This window comes from Lampetra fluviatilis, chromosome 21 (genome assembly GCF_964198595.1).
Source record: "Lampetra fluviatilis chromosome 21, kcLamFluv1.1, whole genome shotgun sequence".
NCBI classification, from domain to species: domain Eukaryota; kingdom Metazoa; phylum Chordata; class Hyperoartia; order Petromyzontiformes; family Petromyzontidae; genus Lampetra; species Lampetra fluviatilis.
In genome coordinates, this window is record NC_136295.1 from 2,755,347 (window position 1) to 2,778,850 (window position 23,504).

The window sequence follows — 23,504 nt, forward strand, 5'->3', positions numbered from 1 at the left end:
AGTGTGTAGTGGGGGTAGTGTAGTGAGTGTGTAGGAGCGAGTGTGTAGTGGGGGTAGTGTAGTGAGTGTGTAGGAGCGAGTGTGTAGTGGGGGTAGTGTAGTGAGTGTGTAGGAGCGAGTGTGTAGTGGGGGTAGTGTAGTGAGTGTGTAGGAGCGAGTGTGTAGTGGGGGTAGTGTAGTGAGTGTGTAGGAGCGAGTGTGTAGTGGGGGTAGTGTAGTGAGTGTGTAGGAGCGAGTGTGTAGTGGGGGTAGTGTAGTGAGTGTGTAGGAGCGAGTGTGTAGTGGGGGTAGTGTAGTGAGTGTGTAGGAGCGAGTGTGTAGTGGGGGTAGTGTAGTGAGTGTGTAGGAGCGAGTGTGTAGTGGGGATAGTGTAGTGAGTGTGTAGGAGCGAGTGTGTAGTGGGGGTAGTGTAGTGAGTGTGTAGGAGCGAGTGTGTAGTGGGGGTAGTGTAGTGAGTGTGTAGGAGCGAGTGTGTAGTGGGGGTAGTGTAGTGAGTGTGTAGGAGCGAGTGTGTAGTGGGGGTAGTGTAGTGAGTGTGTAGGAGCGAGTGTGTAGTGGGGGTAGTGTAGTGAGTGTGTAGGAGCGAGTGTGTAGTGGGGGTAGTGTAGTGAGTGTGTAGGAGCGAGTGTGTAGTGGGGGTAGTGTAGTGAGTGTGTAGGAGCGAGTGTGTAGTGGGGGTAGTGTAGTGAGTGTGTAGGAGCGAGTGTGTAGTGGGGGTAGTGTAGTGAGTGTGTAGGAGCGAGTGTGTAGTGGGGGTAGTGTAGTGAGTGTGTAGGAGCGAGTGTGTAGTGGGGATAGTGTAGTGAGTGTGTAGGAGCGAGTGTGTAGTGGGGGTAGTGTAGTGAGTGTGTAGGAGCGAGTGTGTAGTGGGGGTAGTGTAGTGAGTGTGTAGGAGCGAGTGTGTAGTGGGGGTAGTGTAGTGAGTGTGTAGGAGCGAGTGTGTAGTGGGGGTAGTGTAGTGAGTGTGTAGGAGCGAGTGTGTAGTGGGGGTAGTGTAGTGAGTGTGTAGGAGCGAGTGTGTAGTGGGGGTAGTGTAGTGAGTGTGTAGGAGCGAGTGTGTAGTGGGGGTAGTGTAGTGAGTGTGTAGGAGCGAGTGTGTAGTGGGGGTAGTGTAGTGAGTGTGTAGGAGCGAGTGTGTAGTGGGGGTAGTGTAGTGAGTGTGTAGGAGCGAGTGTGTAGTGGGGGTAGTGTAGTGAGTGTGTAGGAGCGAGTGTGTAGTGGGGGTAGTGTAGTGAGTGTGTAGGAGCGAGTGTGTAGTGGGGATAGTGTAGTGAGTGTGTAGGAGCGAGTGTGTAGTGGGGGTAGTGTAGTGAGTGTGTAGGAGCGAGTGTGTAGTGGGGGTAGTGTAGTGAGTGTGTAGGAGCGAGTGTGTAGTGGGGGTAGTGTAGTGAGTGTGTAGGAGCGAGTGTGTAGTGGGGGTAGTGTAGTGAGTGTGTAGGAGCGAGTGTGTAGTGGGGGTAGTGTAGTGCGTGTGTAGGAGCGAGTGTGTAGTGGGGGTAGTGTAGTGAGTGTGTAGGAGCGAGTGTGTAGTGGGGGTAGTGTAGTGAGTGTGTAGGAGCGAGTGTGTAGTGGGGGTAGTGTAGTGAGTGTGTAGGAGCGAGTGTGTAGTGGGGATAGTGTAGTGAGTGTGTAGGAGCGAGTGTGTAGTGGGGGTAGTGTAGTGAGTGTGTAGGAGCGAGTGTGTAGTGGGGGTAGTGTAGTGAGTGTGTAGGAGCGAGTGTGTAGTGGGGGTAGTGTAGTAAGTGTGTAGGAGCGAGTGTGTAGTGGGGGTAGTGTAGTGAGTGTGTAGGAGCGAGTGTGTAGTGGGGGTAGTGTAGTGAGTGTGTAGGAGCGAGTGTGTAGTGGGGGTAGTGTAGTGAGTGTGTAGGAGCGAGTGTGTAGTGGGGGTAGTGTAGTGAGTGTGTAGGAGCGAGTGTGTAGTAGAAAGTCGTTGTAGTTAAAATTCGATTTCAAGCTTTCGTTACTGCAGGGATTCATATTCTTGGTTCTTTCGATAAAGTCACGTAGAAGGGAAATATTAAAATAAGAAAAATATAAAACAATACAATTCTCACAAATTGTATTGTTTCATATACAATTCTCACAAATTTTATTGTTTTATATTTTTATTATCGTATTATTTCCCTTCTACGTGACTTTACCGAAAGAACCAAGAATATAGTGTGTAGTAGTGAGTGTGAATTTCATTGAAAACTCATTTCTTCAGGACGTCTTTCCGCGCGTAGTTCGCTGTTCTTTCCCCTGCAGCTCCGATCAGCATCGGCCGGCTACTACGTACGGCGCGAAAGAAGTTCAACACAGACGGACAGAACGCGCGGTCACTGCAGGTACAGAAAATGCATGCGGCTCGAACATTGGGCGAGTGCTTAAATGTCATCTCGTTTCGCGTGGGGGGGGGGGTTACCGATTTCTTGCGTGATAAAAATGTACTTTCGCGAATACTGCCTCGTGTTGTTGTTGTTGTTGTCGTGTTGGCTGTTTGCTTACTCGTCTGTGTGTCTGTGTCCGCGCGGAGTTGTTTTCGCGCGTGTAGTTCCGCACGAATCGACATCATGCGCAAGGCAAATTTCGTGCCTGTGCAAGTAACGCGTCAATGCGCAGAGCAAGGGGGGTGAGTGTTTTAGCTGGTGTCTACTTCTTCATTCGTACGGCTGCTGATGTAGATGCAGGGCAACGACTTCGATTTCACATTCAGGTGGTCAAGCTCAGCGGATATCCGCGTTCGGAGTAGTAGCGGAGTGGATCATCGCTGTGATGTCTCCTTCGTGTTTGTGGATCGGGGCATTGCGTCGTGGTACGGTGTACGGCGTCTCTTCTGGACGACCACAATCGCACACTTCTGGAGAGAGTTTCTAATTTCACATTCGTGCATCAGGGTGTCCGCATCTGCCGCTGCCACGGCTCGTGCACTGGATGCGGTTTAGGGTGGACCAGGAGCTTCGTGGAAGATCAAAACCCAGGGGGATGTTCGTCTGCGTTGGGTCGTTTAGTTGGTATGCAACCAAACAACGCATGCCACCAGACTCACAAGCGTGTGTTCATCAAGCAGACACACTCCGAAACGGTCTCCACCTTCTTGGTCTCATCAGTAGTCATCTCCGTCAAGCAATTGCTGGACTCGTGAATAATCAATCATTTATTTGAAATGCGGTTCTCTTAAACTAACGACACACATTACCATTCTGCAAATAAGACCATGCAAATAAACACACACATATATAATGAGGTTAATCTGAAACTGTACATTTTAAGATGCTGTGTTAATCTTCAGAAGTCATCGCTCCCAGCGGCTTCCTAATCTCGAAAGGAAGAACGTTCCAGACGGCCGCAGAAGCGCATTTGATGGGGTTACCACCGCCGTCTTTGTTCAATAGCCAAGCCAAACACCACTGCTGCTGCTGCTGCGAGGGTGACCGGGGTTCGCGTGATGGTTTATGTCAGAACATCGCACGACACAAGAGCAGTTGCAAGTAGCGAGTCGTGCAACTTCCCCGGATGAGCTTGCGACGTTAATTGCCCCGGGGCAGCCCCGTGGCACAGCGTAGTGCACTGCTCGCTCCCGTTCGTCACGTGACACCACCGAGAGGGCAGTGACGAGAGGACTTAGCGGATGCTCCGGACTTTAAGACGCTCCGGAAAGTAAGACGGCACAATAATCACACGCAAACTCACTCGTACGAAACTCACTCATGCGTAAACTCACTCGTACGTTAACTCACTGGTACGTAAACTCACTCATGCGTGAACTCATTAATACGTAAACTCACTCGTACGTTAACTCACTGGTACGTAAACTCACTCATGCGTAAACTCACTCGTACGTTAACTCACTGGTACGTAAACTCACTCATGTGTGAACTCACTCATACGTAAACTCACTCATACGTAAACTCACTGGTACGTAAACTCACTGGTACGTAAACTCACTCATGTGTGAACTCACTCATGCGTGAACTCACTCATGCGTGAACTCATTAATATGTAAACCCCACTCATACGTACACTTACTCACACATAAACTCGTTCGTGCATCAACGAATTATACACAAACTCACTCGTAAATACATGAATGTGCTCATACACAAACTCATGCATACATAAAACCCATTCATACATAAACCCGTTCAGACATAAAACGCATTCATACACAAACCCATTCATACATAAACGAATTCATACACAAACCCACTCGCACGTAAACTCATGCATAATATCATGAATACATTAACTCAATACATAAACACGTTTACACTATGAGATCTCTTTTACCAGTGGCAAATATAATGGTAGGTTTTTACCCTTTTAACTGGTACAAAACTGACACCTTTATTCAAGGCATCATGTTTGCAATGACCACAACACAAGTACTTGGCTCTAAAGAAAGCCGTCTCGGGTGTGGGCCAATCAACTTCAAGGACAGTGCATATTATTATCCTTATCAGAGTTGCTTCTTTTTGTTTGCTTTATTGACTACTTGTGTTGTGGTCATTGCAAACATGATGCCTTGAATAAAGGTGTCAGTTTTGTACCAGTTAAAAGGGTAAAAACCTACCATTATATTTTGCCACTGGTAAAAGAGATCTCATAGTGTAAATGTTTACCCCGAACTCTCAATACTCTGATATTGCACTGTTTTTGAGTTGTACGCCTTCTGGTGTCATCTGGCCCTACACCAATGGGGACTAGGCTCTAAAGAAAGCCGTCTCGGGTGTGGGCCAATCAACTTCAAGGACAGTGCATATTATTATCCTTATCAGAGTTGCTTCTTTTTGTTTGCTTTATTGACTACTTGTGTTGTGGTCATTGCAAACATGATGCCTTGAATAAAGGTGTCAGTTTTGTACCAGTTAAAAGGGTAAAAACCTACCATTACATAAACACGTACATTCACTCGTACATTAATGTGCTCATACACAAACTCGTACATAAAACGTATTAATACATGAACGCATTCATACATAATCTAATTCATACACAAACCCCCTCATATGTACACCCACTCGTGAATAGACTCACTCATACATAAACTTATTCATAGATAAACTCATTCATACACAAACTCACTCCTATATACACCCACTCGTACATAAACTCAATCACGAGTAAACTAATTCGTACGTAAATTCATTCGTTAATTAAACACTCATTCGCCTGTACACTCATTCGTACGTAAACTCGAACAAAACCACGTTACAATAAAAAATATTGTAAAAGCATCTAATCCCACAAATCGCAAACTGAAACACATTTTACAATGGAAGGCTGCAGCACGCTCGCTTCGCAGCTCTCAAATCACGGCGTCCGGCTGCCGAACGAATGAGGCCGCGCTCATTACACGCGAAGTGACTGTCGCAAATGACTCACTATCGCTTACTGATCTCGGCAAGGCGCATACACCATCAGGCGAACTTCGGTCATCCTAGCAGCAGCAGCAGCAGCAGCGGCAGCAGCGGCTTTTGGCTGAGCCATCGAACAAACGCGGTTTACTGCCTCGCGCGCTTTCAGGTGCACTTCTGCGGCCGTCTGGAACGCTCTGCCTTCCGATATTAGGAAGCCGCTGGGAGCGATTCACGTCTGAAGCTCAATTAAGAACTCATCTCTTTAGAACGTCTATTTGTGTTGAGGTTATTGCACTCTTCCCGCGGCCTACGTACGGCGCGAAAGAAGTTCAACATGCTGCACACGCATCAATTACTCCCCCGAGTTGCCACTTCACTCGCCGTCTTTCCTAAAGTTGTCAAAGACACGGGCGGATAAGGAAACGCCTGCGAACAGTGCGAATTGGCAGATCAACGTCTGAGACGTTTGATAACACTATGTAACTCAATTGTTGTCCCTGGGTACTAAGTGTTATTTTATAATTGATTATGCCTAACCAGTATAGGAAAAGGCGATTATTCCCACTCTTTGTTTTTTTCGGTAAAGTCACGTAGGTAAAAAATTAAAATAAATTAAATCACGACGTTTCGGGCGCAACACAAGCGTCCTTCTTCAGGTGGGGACAACGTAGCGAAAGCACAACCGCTTAGACGTGACTACCGACAAAAACAAAGAGTATGAATCCTTGCCGTCACGAAAACTTCAAATCTAGCTATTTTATTCCCCACAAACTTTGCTTTTGTGACCGGGACTTTACGTGAAGGAAAGACACAAATTCGCCCGTTTTCTCATTGAAAATAGGTACATTTCAAAATATCACTGTCCTGGTTACAAAAGCAAAGTTAGTGGGGTATATAATAGCCATGTTCTGCACTTTTGAGGAATAAGCAATTAGGAAATAACACTTAGTACCCGGGAACAAAACCTGTTTTTTGTTACACAGTGCTATCTATCCGCGGAGGAACGATCAGTAAACAAATAGAACGGATGAATAAATTCGTACATAAACAAATGTACGTGTGTGTGTGTATGTATACACGAGAATGGCTTCTGTGGCCGTCTGGAACGCTCTTCTCTCCGATGTTAGGAAGCCCCTGGGAGTGATGCACGTTAAATTCTAGATTGAAAACGAATGTCTTTAGAACTGCTTGTTGTTGTGTTTCGTTTGATGGCCTTCCCCGCATCTCCGATTAGCATGGCTGGTGACGTACGGTGCGAAAAAAGTTAAAGGCACATACATTATAGCGAAGGAAATCTGCAAGACCAGAATAGAATCGCGTGTTCTGTATGCCTCGTCTCCTATGCTCATGGTGTGCTCTATATATACGAAGCATCATATGTTCTTAATGAATAGTGTTTCCTATGTACGCATAGTGTTCAATAGTCAACGTGTGTTCATATTATTATCATGTGTGTATATGATTGTACGTTTTCTATATAATATGCATTGTTCCATCACTGTCGTCACGAGTTACATATGCATCAGGGACTTTAAATTCACCACGTGTGATGTAATTATAACATGTGATTGCCACGTGTTCTATAATTATCACTTATTCATACTATTATCATCATCATATGTGACATAGCACGTGTTACTGCAGTGTTATCTTTGTTATTACAGTAGTTTAATTGTTATCACAGGATTAGCATTGCACTACAGTACAGTATTATTGTCGTTGCAGTATTATCATTGTTACTATAGTGTTATAATTTTTGTGACAGTATTATAATTGCCATTACAATATTGTAGTTATAACATTATTATCGTTGTTTTATAATTAATCATTATTAAAGTAGTATAATTGACATTACAACATTATTGTTATGACAGTATTATCATTGTTTTATAATCATGATTAAACTATTATCAATGTTGATAATTGTTTTTTTAACCTTTTATCTGGCAACAAAACTGACACCTTTTTTTTACAAGGAATCATGTTTGCATAGAACACAATACCTGCAGTCATAATGAAAACAAAAACACAGTGCATACATTATCAGAGTTATGTTTTTTGTTTGCATTATGACTGCAGGTATCGTGGTCTATGCAAACATAACTCCTTGTAAAAAAGGTGTCAGTTTTGTTGCCAGATAAAAGGGTAAAAAAACAATTATCATATTTTTTACTGACAAATGAGGTTCCAATGGTATTATCAATGTTGTTACAGTATTATCATTATATTCTTGGTTCTTTCGGTAAATAGAAAAAAAACGCCACTTTTTTCAAAAATTCTTGCTGTGGATTTCACACCTGATGATGATTGCTTGTGTTGCAGTCGAAACGTCGTGAGAAATGTTATTGTTTTATATGTTTATTATTTTATTATTTCCCTTCTACGTGACTTTACCGAAAGAACCAAGAATATGAATCCCTGCAGTCACGAAAGCTTCAAATCAAAAGTATTATCATCGTTATTCCAGTAACGACTGCCGGTTCACGCGTTACTTTGTTGTGTTTGCTCACTCGCCTCTGGTGGTGACCTCGGCTTGTTCAAGATCTTTGTTTCGCGTGCTCATCCGTTCGCTTGTCCGCCCGTTCATCTGCTCCTCCGCTCCCGCCCTGCCTATGCTGCTATTTGTGTTCGCGTTGTTTATTTTGATGGAAGTCTGATCGCCCGATTGATTATTTCCGTTGCTTCCTTAACCGCTTTGTTTGTTGTTGTTGTTTATTGTTGTTTACACCTTCGCTCACGCGGTTTTTATATTGATTTAGATCATCATCATGATCATCATCATCATCAGCACGATCCATGGGCCAGGTAGCCCCGTAAGTGTCCACTACACATTTCGTCATTTTGTTGTTTCCAATTTCCTCTCTTTCTCTCTCTGTGTCTTGTGGTGCCCATATGGTTCAAGTAGTGGTCACATCTTTCTGGCGCCCATCTCTTACGATGTCTTCGTCATCAAGCCATTCTCGTGTATTTATTTTGTATGTATACACACACACACGCGTATATTTGGTTTCTACGTATTTAGTCATCAGTTCGGTTTTTTACCGATCGTTCCACCGGATAGATGTAATCAACCGTCTCGTAGTTCTTGCCCATTCGCATCTTTCGCTGTCGTTTCCTTCTCCGGAGAAGTATTTGATGCGTGTACAGCATGTTGAACTTCTTTCGCACCGTACGTAGCCCGCGGGGGGGGGGGGACACCAAACTAAACACAAATAAGACGTTCTAAAGAAATGCGTTTTCAACTTAGCTTCAGAAGTGCATCGCTCCCAGCGGCTTCCTAATGTCGGAATGGAAGAACGTTCCAGACGGCCGCAGAAGCAGCGCATCTGAACGCGCCGCGCGATGATGCGGTGACCGCCGCCGTCTTTGTCCGATGGTTGAGCCGAAAGCCGCCGCTGCCGTGATGATGACGGGAGTTGGCGTGGTGGTTTATCGCTCCTGGGCGAGATCGGCAGCAGCCGGGTGTTATGGTGCATTTGTGGCGAACACTTTCCGTACGACGAGCGCGCAGTTCTTGAGTAACAATCAGGGACAGAGCCAAAGTGTAAGGAAGCTCACGATCCATCCAGGCAATCAAAACGACACGTGGGTTGTGTGCTCAGCGTCTGCGACTATGCATTGTGCTGTTCACGGTGCTTTGCTCTGCATGTATCGTGTTACCTTGCTCACGGATACGTGTGTGCTTGTGTGTGTGTGATGTTTGTACCGTTCGGGCCTTCATAGGTGCTCGCTAACAGCACTTGCCCCTACAGTTTTGTTAAGGCTATACGGGGGATCTTTGTCTTTCTGATGTTTGTCTATAGGGCGGAACGGTGCGGAGCCGACGTCCCGAGTTCGTTTCCCGTTCACGGCCAACACCGGTGACGATTGTCTGAACCGGTCCTGGGCCACCCCTAGGTCGACTCAGCCTCAAATGAGTACCTGGTGCAGTAAACATCGCTACTGGGGAGACAAAGGCGGTGGGGCGTGGTGCTGGCCACCTACCCCGATCGAGTGCCGTGCCGGCCTTCATAAGTGCTGCTCGCTAACAGCACTTGCCCCAACAGTCTGTTACAGGCTACACGGGGAATCTTTATCTTTGATTGTCTGCATGTTTCCGTCTCGCCGGTTTCGTGACGTTTCATGTTTAGAGACGGGCATGCGAGGGAGACATCGCCCGCCTATTTATTTTGCTGTTTACATTTGTACGTCTCCACACAACGACGCTAATTATTGTTTTGAGTTGTGTATCATTATTACGATGGGGGGGTGGGGGGTAATTTTGCGTTGAAACTGGGACGCCAAGGGAAGGGTCGTCGTGCATAGACATCTGGCTGCTGCTCAGCCCAGCATTGATCCACGCGAGCCTGGCTCTTGCTGCTCATGATGATGATGATGAGACGCTGCGTGTCGAAACCGCGTCCGGAGGGTCGTTTTTGCGCGTCTTGAATGAATGCCGCCGAGACTATTGACTGGCAGAAGGCCGCGTGGCTGATACGTTGAGCGAGACATACTTTGAGCGTTTTGTATGTTTGTTTGTACTCCTCCCGCATTGAAATTATTTAGATTAATTTGATGCTATGAATGTCCAAATGATGGGGCCACTTTATTGAGATCTCATTTGTGGCCAAAAATAAGTTGAAACCCGAGTGGGCTTTGCCTGGTAGGATGGGGATAGTTTCGTATTTTTTAAACATTTGGGTGATTTAAATTTCGATTTAAAGCTTGATGATGATTGCTTGTGTTGCAATCAAAACGTCGTGAGAATTTGATTGCAAGATATTTATTTATTTTATTATTTCCCTTCTACGTGACTTTACCGAAAGAACCAAGAATATTTGGGTGATTTGTTTACCTTTCTTGTACTTTGCACTCCGATAATGTTTTTGTGTTGTTTGTTGTTGTAACGTTCTGAGCCCCGTGCCCCTGCTGAACACCTGTGAACAAGAGCTTGGCAGTTCATCGGATTTCTCCTCCAGGAGACATCAATAATTCTGATTCTCATGTGGAGTGACGGACACGTGGAGGGGACGGACCTTTAAATCCGTTTGGAATTCCCTTCTTCCTCGCTCCGTTCGGGAATCCCTGAATCCGTTACGCACTTTTTATTTTATTTAAATCTCGCGTTACACTCTCAAAACCTCGTCTCAAAACTTCTCCGTGACTTTAAAGCAGCTTCGTGTAGCGCGCTTTGAGGTCCTCTGTGTGAATTTCGCTCGATATAAAACTGCGTTTATGATTATTATGATTTAAATGCGCGCTTGTTTACTTTGTTTATTTGATTACGCTTAGCCCACCGGATGTGTTGTTTGTTTACGCGTGTAAACAGCCGCAAATCAGTACATGGTGCAGTGTGTAAACATCGCCACTGGGGAGACAAAGGCGGTCGGGCGTGGTGCTGGCCACCCACCCCCACGTGTCACGTTCCGGCCTGCATAGGTGCTCGCTAACAGCACTTGCTCCAAACAGTCTGTTGATGCTACACGGGGGATGTTTGTTCTTTGTTGGGTCTTTGTGGTGTTATGTGTACACGTGTTTACGGGATTGTGAAAGTGTTGTCCAAGTTTGTCCTCATGTGTGTTTAATTACACACACTCACACAACACGCACACTTGTTCTATCGCATGGATCCTTCCACGAGATTGCGATACTGTATTCTGTTGGTCTATTTTCCTCTCGCACTTTTTATAACTGCACGAGTCCGTCTCAATGAACTCCTACGAGTACTTTATTTTACACAAGTCGATGATGATAAGAAATCGCTTTCCAGAGGTAAGCGATCCCACTACGAAATCATCGAATCGTTCGTTCGTGGCGAGATGTTAACTACCTCGCCTGGTCTACAGGAGGTCGTGGGTTCGATCCCGACCCTGACGCCTGCTGCTGCTGCTGTATATTTGGAGTTTGCGTGTCTCTCTCTGTCTCTCTTCACGCGTTCGCGTGGATTTCTATCCGGGTGCTCCGGTTTCCCTTCCGCATTTAGAATGAACGTCAGGCGCTTAGAGTATGTGGCTGCTCTACATTTCCACGTGGCGATAAGCCGCTTCGCTGAGCGATCATTTGTGGTGGCCGAGTCGCTTCTGAAAAAAGAGTCGCTACATAGCTCCGTGGGGCCTTAACTGCAGGTCAAATAAAGAGAGAGAGAGCGCGAGAGAAAGGAAAGATTCTCGTCGACTTACACAGTCGGTCCGAGATTTCGGCTTTGCAACGCCGTCTCGATGCAGTCCGTCCGTCTCTACGGGATCTCGTTAAGAATAAAAAAGGGTTCAAGTCAGTTGCGGGAAACTCAAGTTGTGTGCAGCGCGGCGCGGTTTGTTGAGCGAATGGTCCGAATTTAAAGTTGGCAAATCCCGCGCCCTTAATTTAAACCCGCGAGTCGCACTCGCAACCAAACCCACGCGGCATTTCGTTTGCGGGGCGGCTACAAACTCGGACATTCCCACCCGCGGTTAAATGTCACAGTACACGCCACGCACTTTTATTTTTGTGTTTGCAATGTTTGCAACGACTACTGGTTGCTTTGTTTGTTGTGATCCATGCCCGTCAACCCATACGGGATTCTTGTACGGGGAAATTCGAGTTTTCAGGTCCATACGGCATACAGCCGTTTCAATACGGGCAAAAAATGTTTATTGTCTATTGTCAAGGCGCCCTTCCTCCCCTAACCCAGCTTAAATATACGCTGCCAAGCTTGGTGGTGTTCATTCAGACGCTGTCTTTCTGACAGACATGTTCTTCACCGGAGGACGGCTGCTTGCGTTGTGGCCGAAACGTCTTGAGAATTGTATTTAATAATGTTTAATTTTTATTATTTTATTATTTCCCTTCTACGTGACTTTACCGAAAGAACCAAGAAGATGAATCCCTGCAGTCACGAAAGCTTTCAATCAAAATGTATTGTCTATTTGTTTGTGTTTCTCCCTTGTGCTGGGACTTTGTATGATGAACGTTGAGATGTATAAGGTGCACGGGGTGACCAATAACGTAGGGCACTGATAAGGGGTTGACAGGTATGGTAGTGTAGTTGTATAGTAGTTGTAGTTTCGTAGTATACTATAGTAGAGTGATGGGACTTTGTAGAATGAACGACAAGATTTATATAAGGTGCACGAGGTGACCAAAAAGGCGTGAATTTGTCCGTAATAAGGTAGGGCACTGATAAGGGGTTGACGGTGATGATGATCGTGTGTGTGTGCGAGTGCACCAATACGCTCATCGGCATGGCGTTGCGAGAGTCTTTGGGGCGTCCATAAATGACGTCACGCACCTGGGGGGGGAGGGGTCAGACATTTGTGACGATGTGTGACGAGGGGGGGGGGGGTTGAGAAATGTGACGTCACATCAAAATGCGCAACTTTAAATAAATATAGACAACACGTTCTACTTAATTAAATGGACTTTATAATAAATGTTTTCTCCTACAACATCAGAGTGCAGCGCCACATTAAATACGCACTACAATGACAATAGTTTAAAGCGATTTGAAGCATGTTTTATTTTTTGGGGGGGAGGGGGAAGAACTTTGTGACGTCATATTTGAGGGGGGGCTGACTTTTTGTGACGAGGTGGGTGGGGGGTCAAAAATAGTCCAAAATCGCGTGACGTCATTTATGGAAGGCCCCTTTAACGTGCGCCGTTTAAGAAGCGCGCGTTGGCAAGTTGCCACAGACGTCTCTTTGGCGGGAGCGCGGTGTCGAACCCAGGTGACGGTGCTGAGTTGCCCCGCGTGGCTCAGCGACACGTCCGTGTCCACCTCTTGTCACCGCCATCAAACTCGCCGCGTTACCTTCGCCAATGAACCGCGCAGGAGCGAGACGCTGCGTGGATTCCATTCCTCAACTCGGGTCTCGTTTGTTCCGGAACGTCTGCGATGATGGCTTAAATAAAATATTTAACATACTAAAAAAAAAAGCACGCTTTAATCAAATGTACTGTCCGAGCTGCCCATCCCCCTGCCCTCTTCCCCCACCGCCCCTCCCCTCCCCTCCTTCCACATCCCCCGCCCCTGGGCGTGGCTCCCCGTGGCTTGCCGTGACGTCGGGGACCACGTGGTGATTTACAGGCAACGTGAGTTGAGCGTCGACAATTAGAGCCGTAAAAAGATTGTTTAAAAAAATATTTTTTTTATTTTTTATGATAGAATATAGTATTGTCATCAGTATGAGATAGCTATACCAAGTTTGTGGTCGATAGCACATTGGGAAGTGTGTAAAAATAGAGTTACAAGATTTCTTTTTTGGGGATACAACAGACGAAGTGAGTTAATAAAAGAAGCGTGTCATAATAAAGACAAGTAAGGGGGTGATCTGGGTAACAAGGCACACTCCACCACTGGGAGCACAAGCGATGCATATCTAGCAGTCCCCTATATTATTGTAACCCATCCATATTCCCTATACAGTATTATATATAAGAAAGGAAAATGTAGAAAAAAATGTGCAAAGTAATGGACGTTGAACTTCTATCGCATGGTACGTAGCCAACCGTACTAATCGGAGGTGCGGTGAAAAGTGCAACATTCAGTAGTGAGTGTGTAGTAGTGAGTGTGTGGTGGTTGAATGTGCAGTGTGTAGTAGTGTGTAGTAGTGAGTGTGTAGTAGTGTGTAGTAGTGAGTGTGTAGTAGTAGTGTGTAGTAGTGTGTAGTAGTGAGTGTGTAGTAGTGTGTAGTAGTGAGTGTGTAGGAGTGTGTAGTAGTGTGTAGTAGTAGAGTGTGGCCTGGTCGTGGTGACGTCACCGCCACTTAGTGGCGAATGGCGGTTGTTGTGTGGTAGTGTGTAGTAGTGTGTAGTAGACTAGTAGTGTGTAGTAGTAGTGTGTGTGTAGTAGTGAGTGTGTAGTGTGTGTGTAGTAGTGAGTGTGTAGTAGTGAGTAGTAGTGAGTGTGTAGTAGTGTGTGGAAGTGAGTGTGTAGTAGTGAGTGTGTAGTAGTGTGTAGTAGTGAGTGTGTAGTAGTGAGTGTGTAGTAGTGTGTAGTAGTGAGTGTGTAGTAGTACTGTGTAGTAGTGAGTGTGTAGTAGTGAGTGTGTAGTAGTAGTGTGTAGTAGTGTGTAGTAGTGTGTAGTAGTGAGTGTGTAGTAGTGTGTAGTAGTGAGTTTGTAGTAGTGAGTGTGTAGTAGTAGTGTGTGTGTGTAGTAGTGAGTGTGTAGTGAGTGTGTAGTAGTGAGTGTGTAGTAGTGTGTAGTAGTGAGTGTGTAGTAGTAGTGTGTAGTAGTGAGTGTGTAGTAGTGTGTAGTAGTGAGTGTGTAGTAGTAGTGTGTAGTAGTGAGTGTGTAGTATTGTGTAGTAGTGAGTGTGTAGTAGTGTGTAGTAGTGAGTGTGTAGTAGTAGTGTGTAGTAGTGAGTGTGTAGTAGTAGTGTGTAGTAGTGAGTGTGTAGTAGTGTGTAGTAGTGAGTGTGTAGTAGTGTGTAGTAGTGAGTGTGTAATAGTGTGTAGTAGTGAGTGTGTAGTAGTAGTGTGTAGTAGTGAGTGTGTAGTAGTGTGTAGTAGTGAGTGTGTAGTAGTGAGTGTGTAGTAGTAGTGTGTAGTAGTGAGTGTGTAGTAGTGAGTGTGTAGTAGTGTGTAGTAGTGAGTGTGTAGTAGTAGTGTGTAGTAGTGAGTGTGTAGTAGTGTGTAGTAGTGAGTGTGTAGTAGTGAGTGTGTAATAGTGTGTAGTAGTGAGTGTGTAATAGTGTGTAGTAGTGAGTGTGTAGTAGTGAGTGTGTAGTAGTGTGTAGTAGTGAGTGTGTAGTAGTAGTGTGTAGTAGTGAGTGTGTAGTAGTGTGTAGTAGTGAGTGTGTAGTAGTGAGTGTGTAGTAGTGTGTAGTAGTGTGTAGTAGTGAGTGTGTAGTAGTGAGTGTGTAGTAGTAGTGTGTAGTAGTGTGTAGTAGTGAGTGTGTAGTGAGTGTGTAGTAGTGTGTAGTAGTGAGTGTGTAGGAGTGTGTAGTAGTGTGTAGTAGTGAGTGTGTAGTGAGTGTGTAGTAGTGTGTAGTAGTGAGTGTGTAGGAGTGTGTAGTAGTGTGTAGTAGTGAGTGTGTAGTGAGTGTGTAGTAGTGTGTAGTAGTGAGTGTGTAGTGAGTGTGTAGTAGTGTGTAGTAGTGAGTGTGTAGGAGTGTGTAGTAGTGTGTAGTAGTGAGTGTGTAGTAGTAGTGTGTGGCCTGGCACAAGCGTCGTGGTGACGTCACCGCCACTTAGTGGCGAATGGCGGTTGTTGTGTGGTAGTGAGTGTGTAGTAGTGTGTAGTAGACTAGTAGTGTGTAGTAGTAGTGTGTGTGTAGTAGTGAGTGTGTAGTAGTGTGTAGTAGTGAGTGTTTAGTAGTGTGTAGTAGTGTGTAGTAGTGAGTGTGTAGCAGTGAGTGTGTAGTAGTGTGTGGAAGTGAGTGTGTAGTAGTGTGTAGTAGTGTGTGGTGGTGAGTGTGTAGTAGTGAGTGTGTAGTAGTGAGTGAGTAGTAGTGAGCGTGTAGTAGTAGTGTGTAGTAGTGTGTAGTAGTGAGTGTGTAGTAGTGTGTAGTAGTGAGTGTGTAGTAGTGTGTAGTAGTGAGTGTGTAGTAGTAGTGAGTGTGTAGTAGTGTGTAGTAGTGAGCAGAGGTGGGACAAAGTCATTGTTATGCAAGTCCAAGTCGAGTCGCAAGTCATCAAATTCATGACTCGAGTCTGACTCGAGTCCAAGTCACATGACTCGAGTCCACACCTCTGGTAGTGAGTAGTAGTGAGTAGTAGTGAGTAGCAGTGAGTGTGTAGTAGTGGTGTGTAGTAGTGAGTGTGTAGTAGTGGTGTGTAGTAGTGAGTGTGTAGTAGTGTGTAGTAGTGTGTAGTAGTGTGTAGTAGTGAGTGTGTAGTAGTGAGTGTGTAGTAGTGTGTAGTAGTGTGTAGTAGTAGTGAGTGTGTAGTAGTGTGTAGTAGTGAGTGTGTAGTAGTGAGTAGTAGTGAGTAGTAGTGAGTAGCAGTGAGTGTGTAGTAGTGTGTAGTAGTGAGTGTGTAGTAGTGGTGGGTAGTAGTGAGTGTGTAGTAGTGTGTAGTAGTGTGTAGTAGTGGTGTGTAGTAGTGAGTGTGTAGTAGTGGTGTGTAGTAGTGAGTGTGCAGTAGTGGTGTGTAGTAGTGAGTGTGCAGTAGTGGTGTGTAGTAGTGAGTGTGTAGTAGATTGAAAACTCATTCGGTCAGAACTTATTTCGGTGTTTAGTTTGTTGGAAGGTTGCCAAAGTGAGCCCCCCATCAGCGTTCCGGACGCGTTGCGGCTTCCACTCAGCACCGAAGCGTCTAATAGTGGTAGGAACCTCCTGGTTACACCAGCCCACAGGGGATTATTGTGTCCGTCCGTCTGTCGGGCATCCAAAAATGGGAGGGGTGGGGCTGGGTGGAGAGGGGAGGGTGGGGAGGGTGGGGCTGGGTGGGGAGGGGCTGGTCACCCCGTGGTGCCCTTATAAAACTCAACGTTTAACCTACTCACGCCGACTTGTGCCCGTCCTCATAGTCGAGCATATTTGCGGAATACACCACGCCGCCGTTGACCCTGGCCATTGACCGAGCAACCCAAAGTTCCTACCAGCTCCCTCCGCAGGAATGTGTTATAATGCGTTCAAGAATACAGGCGACAATTAAGTTGTAGTACGGAGGAATGAACAATGGGCCCCCAGTATCGGGTAGAAAATTCATTAATCAACACCACACACGCAATGGATGTTGATCGTGAGCCTGATGATATTCGTCACCCACAAAAAAACGCGTACACAAACGGGCAAAACACAACAGCAAATACAGAATTGCGTGATGTTAACTACCTCGCCTGGTGTATAGGAGGTCGTGGGTTCGAACCCGACCCCTGACGCCTGCTGCTGTATATTTGGGAATGTGCGTGTCTCTCTCTCTCCACGTGGTCGCGTGGACTTTTCTCCGGCTCCTCCGGCTCTTCCCTACACATTTAGAATCACATGGGATGTAGGAATATATTGGGGGTGGCTAGGAGATGTCAACTACCTCGCCTGGTGTGCAGGAGGTCGTGGGTTCGAACCCGACCCCTGACGCCTGCTGCTGCTGTATATTTGGAGTTTGCGTGTCTCTCTCCCCGTGATCTGCGTGGATTTTTTTTATGGTATTCCCCTCCACATTTAGAATCAATGTCACGTGTTTAGAGCATTTGACTGCTATAAATGTGCACGTGATGCCACTTCGCTCAGCATTCATCTGCGATGGCCATGTCGCTCCTGTATAGCTCAGTGGGGCTCACCTGGTAACAAAAATAAAAGATGAGTTTACTTTGTAGTTATGTCGAGATGACATCACCACACTTTGGCGCATTCCATCACAAGCTCCCATCACCACATCTGCCTCTGGTGTGCCCGCGTTCGTGCTCGCTAACAGAATGTGATCCAACAGTCTAATAAGGGAAGGTGTGTTTGTGTTTGTACACAATGCGTGCACGTGTGTGTGAATGACGATTATATGAACCGGTCCTGTGACCTCCCCTAGGTCGACTCAGCCTCAAACGAGTAGTGGTGCGGTGTGTGGTAAACATCGCCACTGGGGAGACAAAGGCGGCCGGACGTGGTGTTGGCCACCCCACCCCCTCGTGTCCCGTGCCGGCCTTCAGAGGTGCAGCTCCCTATCAGCACTTGCCCCTACAGTCTGTGAAGGCTACACGGGGGATCTTTGTCTTTCAAGTATGAAAGGCAACCCGATTTGAGTCAAATATAGAGCGCGCTAATAAAGTTGCTCTGCCCGCTACGATATTGATCACGACATCTACGGATTAGGGCATCGTCATCACTGAAATGTTAAAGCCTCCACTGTGGTTCTACCTCTTGGCGCGCTGTGAAGAAGGGACATTACCCGAAACGTCGCCCATTAGATCGCGTTTCTGTTTGCAGCGTTATTGGCGAATTTGATGTTTTTGTTGTTGCGTGCGTTCTCAACACCACTGCCGATGTAATTATCTCCATAATGCCATTGCTGGGTGAGATCGCGTACAAGTGTGTCATTAAACCGGCCACCACCCAACACAGCCAATTAGTAAACTTTAACAACACGTGGTCAATTCGTTACTAGTCCAGCACACCGGTGTGTTGGAGAGCAAATGCACATTTACAATCTGAGTAGTTACCTTGTACTCAGTTTGTAAAAGTTGTGGGTTTACTCTCCAACTCACCGGTTTTGCTGTACTAGTAACGAATTGGCACGTGTTGTTGTTTACTTGACAAAGCTTAAATTTCGATGTAAAGCTTTCGTGACTGCAGAGATTCATATTCTTGGTTCTTTCGGTAAAATCACGTCGAAGGGAAATAAAGAACACACCTGATGATGATTGCTTGTGTTGCAATCGAAGCGTCGTTTGAATTTAATAGTTTTATTATTATATTTCCCTTCTACGTGAATTGACAAACCTTACTAATTGGCTGTGGCGGGTTTAACGACAGATTCATATTTACGCGATCTAACACAAAAAAAAAACTATTATGGATATTGTTCGCGAAAGCTGTTAAACGTGTTAAAACTCTTTGTTTGCTACTGTAACTTGCCATGCCTGTCAACCCCTTATCAGTGCCCTACCTTACTAAGGACCAACTCAGACCCTACTTCTCACCCCGTGTCCCTCTTAAATCTCAACGTTCATCCTACAAAGTTCCATCACAAGGGAGAAACACAACCAGACTCGTATTCTGTTTGTCCGTATTGAAACGGCTGTACTCCGTCTGGACCTGAAAACTCCAATTCCCCTCTACGAGAATTCGGGTTAAACCGTGTGGGTTTAACAGCTGTGAAGGTTGTGAATAACTTTATTGTATTTGTTATACCTACGTGACTTTACCGACAGAATCAAAGAGTCCGTCTAGATCTGAAAACTCAATTCCCCTCTACGAGAATTCGGGTGAAACCGTGTGGGTTTAACAGCTGTGCAGGTGCTGAACCGCTCAAGACTTAAAGAGCTTCACAGCTCATCGGATTCTTCCAGCCTCAACTTAAGCTTCTGATCGATTCAACGAAGCCGGCGTCTACCCAAAACGCCGCAGAGTCCGGGTTCAATCGAGGACACGTGGCATTTAACACTGTACATGCGTCCTGCACTCATCACGGAATCCTGTACACTGAGGTCGCGTTATTTATAACTCGTTAGCTGCGATTCTGCAGTCATTCGCTGCGCATAGCAACGATATATCTAAAGACATCCAGTACAATAATTTATAATATTTACAACGCCACTGTATGTACAGTACCGACTCCCCCCCCACCCACGTGCGTATGAAGGGACTTGAGGTTAGGGACCGTGGTGATTTGCGGAGGCAGACGGCGAGGCCCGCGGAAGTCGCGGGGGGTGGGGGGGACCGTGGTCATTTGCGTCCCAGAGGCATCGACGGTGTCAATGTCGAACGCGTCACCGCGCGAGTGAGTGACGCGTTCCTGTCAACTCAATGTCAGGGCCCCGACCTCGTTACAGACCAACTCAGATCTTCGTGGTCACCCCGTGCAACAAAAGAGGTGTTACGATGTTAAAACACCAAAGGGGCCGTCCATAAATGACGTCACGCACCTGGGGGGGGTGGGGGGGTCAGACATTTGTGACGATGTGTGACGAGGGGGGGGGGGGAGAAATGTGACGTCACATCAAAATGCGCAACTTTAAATAAATATAGACAACACGTTCTACTTAATTAAATATACTTTTTAATATTTTCTCCTACAACATCAGAGTGCAGCGCCACATTAAATACGCACTACAATGACAATAGTTTAAAACGATTTGAAGCATGGTTTTTTTTTGGGGGGGGGGCAGAGCTTTGTGACGTCATATTTGAGGGGGGGGGGGGTCTGACTTTTTGTGACGCCGTGTGACGAGGGGGGGGGGGGTCAAAAATCGTACAAAATCGCGTGACGTCATTTATGGACGGCCCCAAACTGAAACCTTTTACAAGGAATCATGTCCGCATTAACCACAATGATTGTGGTCAGAATGCAAACAAAAAACATACTCTGATAATATATGCATTGTCCTTGAAACTGATTGGTCTACACCAGAGGCAGCTTTCTTTTGAGCCTCGTCTCAAACGGTGTTAGACCAGAGGACGCCATTCTGACTACACGCATTTTGGTTAATGCACAGGCGTGATTGATTGTTAAGGCTTTCAGTTTGGTGCAACACAAGCAATCATCATCAGGTGTGAAATCCACAGCAAGAAAATTTGCCGTAGATTTCACACCTGATGATGATTGCTTGTGTTGCAGTCGAAACGTCGTGAGAATTGTATTGTTTTTATAGAGTTTAATATTTATTTATTTTATTATTTCCCTTCTACGTGACTTTACCGAAATAACCAAGAATATGAATCCGTGCAGTCGCGAAAGCTTTAAATCTAAATCTTAACACAACTGTTTTGTTGCCAGAAAAAAGGGGGAAAACCTATTCTCATATTTTGGTACTGGCAAAGGAGGTCCCATGATAGACTACTAGACTGCACTACTATACCACTACACTACTAATACTACTACACTACTATACCACTACACTACTATACCACGACACTACCATACCTATACACTCTTTATCAGTGCCCTACCTTGTTATAGACAAATCCACACCTTATTGGTCACCACGTGTCCCTTATACATCTCAACATTCATCCTACAAAGTCCCATCACAAGAGATAAACGAAACAAATAGACAGTTATTTTGTATTGCCCGTATTGAAACGACTGTACACTGTATGGACCTGAAAACTCAATTTCCCTGTACAAGAATACGGCAAGTTAAACCGTGTGGGTTAACAGGTTTGCGTGACGAGTTTGAACGTGTCTCGAGTTTTGACCGTTGGAGATTATCTGCGTGCTGTAAAGAAGGATCATTGCCCGAAACGTCGCCTATATTATATATTTCTATGTTGTTAATGCTTGTGCACCACCACTGGCAACGCAGCAGCAGCAGCATCACCGATTATCTGTTTGACATTGAAGGAAGAAGGAGGCTGTTTGTGATTTTTTTAAAAAGCACACATTTTGTTTTATTATTCTTTCTGTAATCACCTGTATACATCTTGTGAGGGATATAAAGTATGTAGCGCTGCATTAGCCCGCACAGCTATACGCGCTATTGTTTGCGCTCTTTCAGTGGAAACATCAAAACTGCACAATCTCTGCATGAAGCCCTCTCATTGTCATTGAGCTGCTGAGCATGGCTCCATACGTGAGCATATAATTGTGCCGGATTTATATCGGAATAATAAGAATGTGTAGTTTTATTGGAGGAACTCGATGAGCTATGAAGCTCTTCATAACAGAGGGTTTTTTTGGGGGGGGGGGGATTAGATCGCGTCAATGTGAATGTGTCGTTAAACCCGCCACCAACCGACACAGCCAATCAGCAAGGTTTGTCACATTAACAAAACATGCCAAAGAAAATAACAAAAAACGACGACATTTCGATCGCTTGTGTTGCGATCAAAACGTCATAGTTTTTACTTTCTTTGAACCTATCTACGTGACTTTACCGAAAGACCCCCAGAATATGAATTATTGCAGTCACGAAAGCTTTAAGTCAAGATGTGTGCCATTTAATTACTAATTCAGCACACCTATATACAGAAATGTGGGTTTCCAAGAGTAACCAGCGCGTGCGAACACATTAACGTCACGAATGCAGAGGGTCCGTTGATTGTTTTGTGTTATCCGCTTGCAATTACCATCGAATTAGGATACCTCACAAAATAGACAATTTGTTATTAAAATATTGATGTTCATTATAATTCATACATTTTTTTCTCAGATAACCACGTTGGGTCCAGGCAAGGTGGTGGTGGTGGGGGGGTACTCGGTTGAAACAAAATTCAACAAGGGGAGGGTACAGTCTTGATTTGAAGCTTTCGTGACTGTCACGTGGGTAAAGTCACCCGCGTGACCCACGTGACTTTACCGAAAGAACCAAAGCGTCAGGGAAGGGTTCAGTTGCCAACAAAGGTTGAGAACCACTGCTCTCGACTACCCAGTAAACATACCAACGTTGGCAATTGTTTTTTTACCAAGAGACAAGATCTTAAATACTGGTTAAGGGGAGGGGGGAGGTTCTCCACTTGTACCTTCCCTTCTAGCCCCGCCCACCTCCCCCTTCTAGCCCCGCCCCCCCACCCTCCCAGTCCTGACTGCCACATTTAGATAAGCTCCTCTCCTCCCTCCCCTGAACCAGTATATAAGATCTTGTCTCTTGGATTTCTCTTCACTTGATACAGTAAATTTGGCTGTGACGATCCCACCTGAAGACGGAGACTTGTGTTGCCTCCGAAACGTCGTGATTTAATTGAGTAATTTTCATTTATTATTATTTTGTTTTATTATTTTGACTACGTGACTTTACCGAAAACACATATGAGTTTGAATCCTTGCAGTCACGAAAGCTTCAAATTTAGAATTGGGGGTTTACCCTTTTATCTGGCAACAAAAGGTGTCAGTTTTGTTTGCCAGATAAAACAATAAAAAAACAATGATCATATTTTGCTACTGGCAAAGGAGATTCCAATGGTGTAAATACCAACGTTGGTATGTGGTTGAAACCCTTGTCCCAACGTTGACCCAACGTTCCTCGTTCAACTGCGTAACGACCGAGTGAGTTCGGGTGTCGTCGACGAGCGAGCAGATTTCATTGTTCGCGTCGCAGCACCGCGATAGATGGCAAAGGCGTGGGGACATTTTCATCCGGCTGCGGATCGCGATCACGGTGCGATGGGTGCGTACGTACGGAAACGGGAGCTCTTCGCGATTAGTGGGGGGGGGGGGGGGTGTCATCTATCTCGTATTAAAATTTTGTTTCTTGAGCCATTGGCCAAGGACTTAGCCCACCATGGGGTCGCCAACCTGCGGCTAAGGAGCCGTTTTTTGTTTAATAACAAAAATCTAAATTCTCAAATCTTAAAAATAATTGAACGTAAAGATAATGTCTTAAATATGGCATGCAATGGGGTCACTGTTGAATTACTTGGTGACGACAAAATATCCAACAACAGTTGTCAAAGAATAACGGGGGGGGTGCACAAAAACTAAACAGCCGCAGTTTATTCCATAACCTGCCGACCTCTGCTTTAGCGCGATGATACTTCTATTACACTGGTCAACACACTTTTTCTGGACATAAGGTATTCCAACGGGTTCAAGGTAATTTTGGGGTGCTGATTCCAAATCTGGCATCAGTTTTTGTCTATCACATCAGGTTTTTGAGATATCAAATATTGCATTTG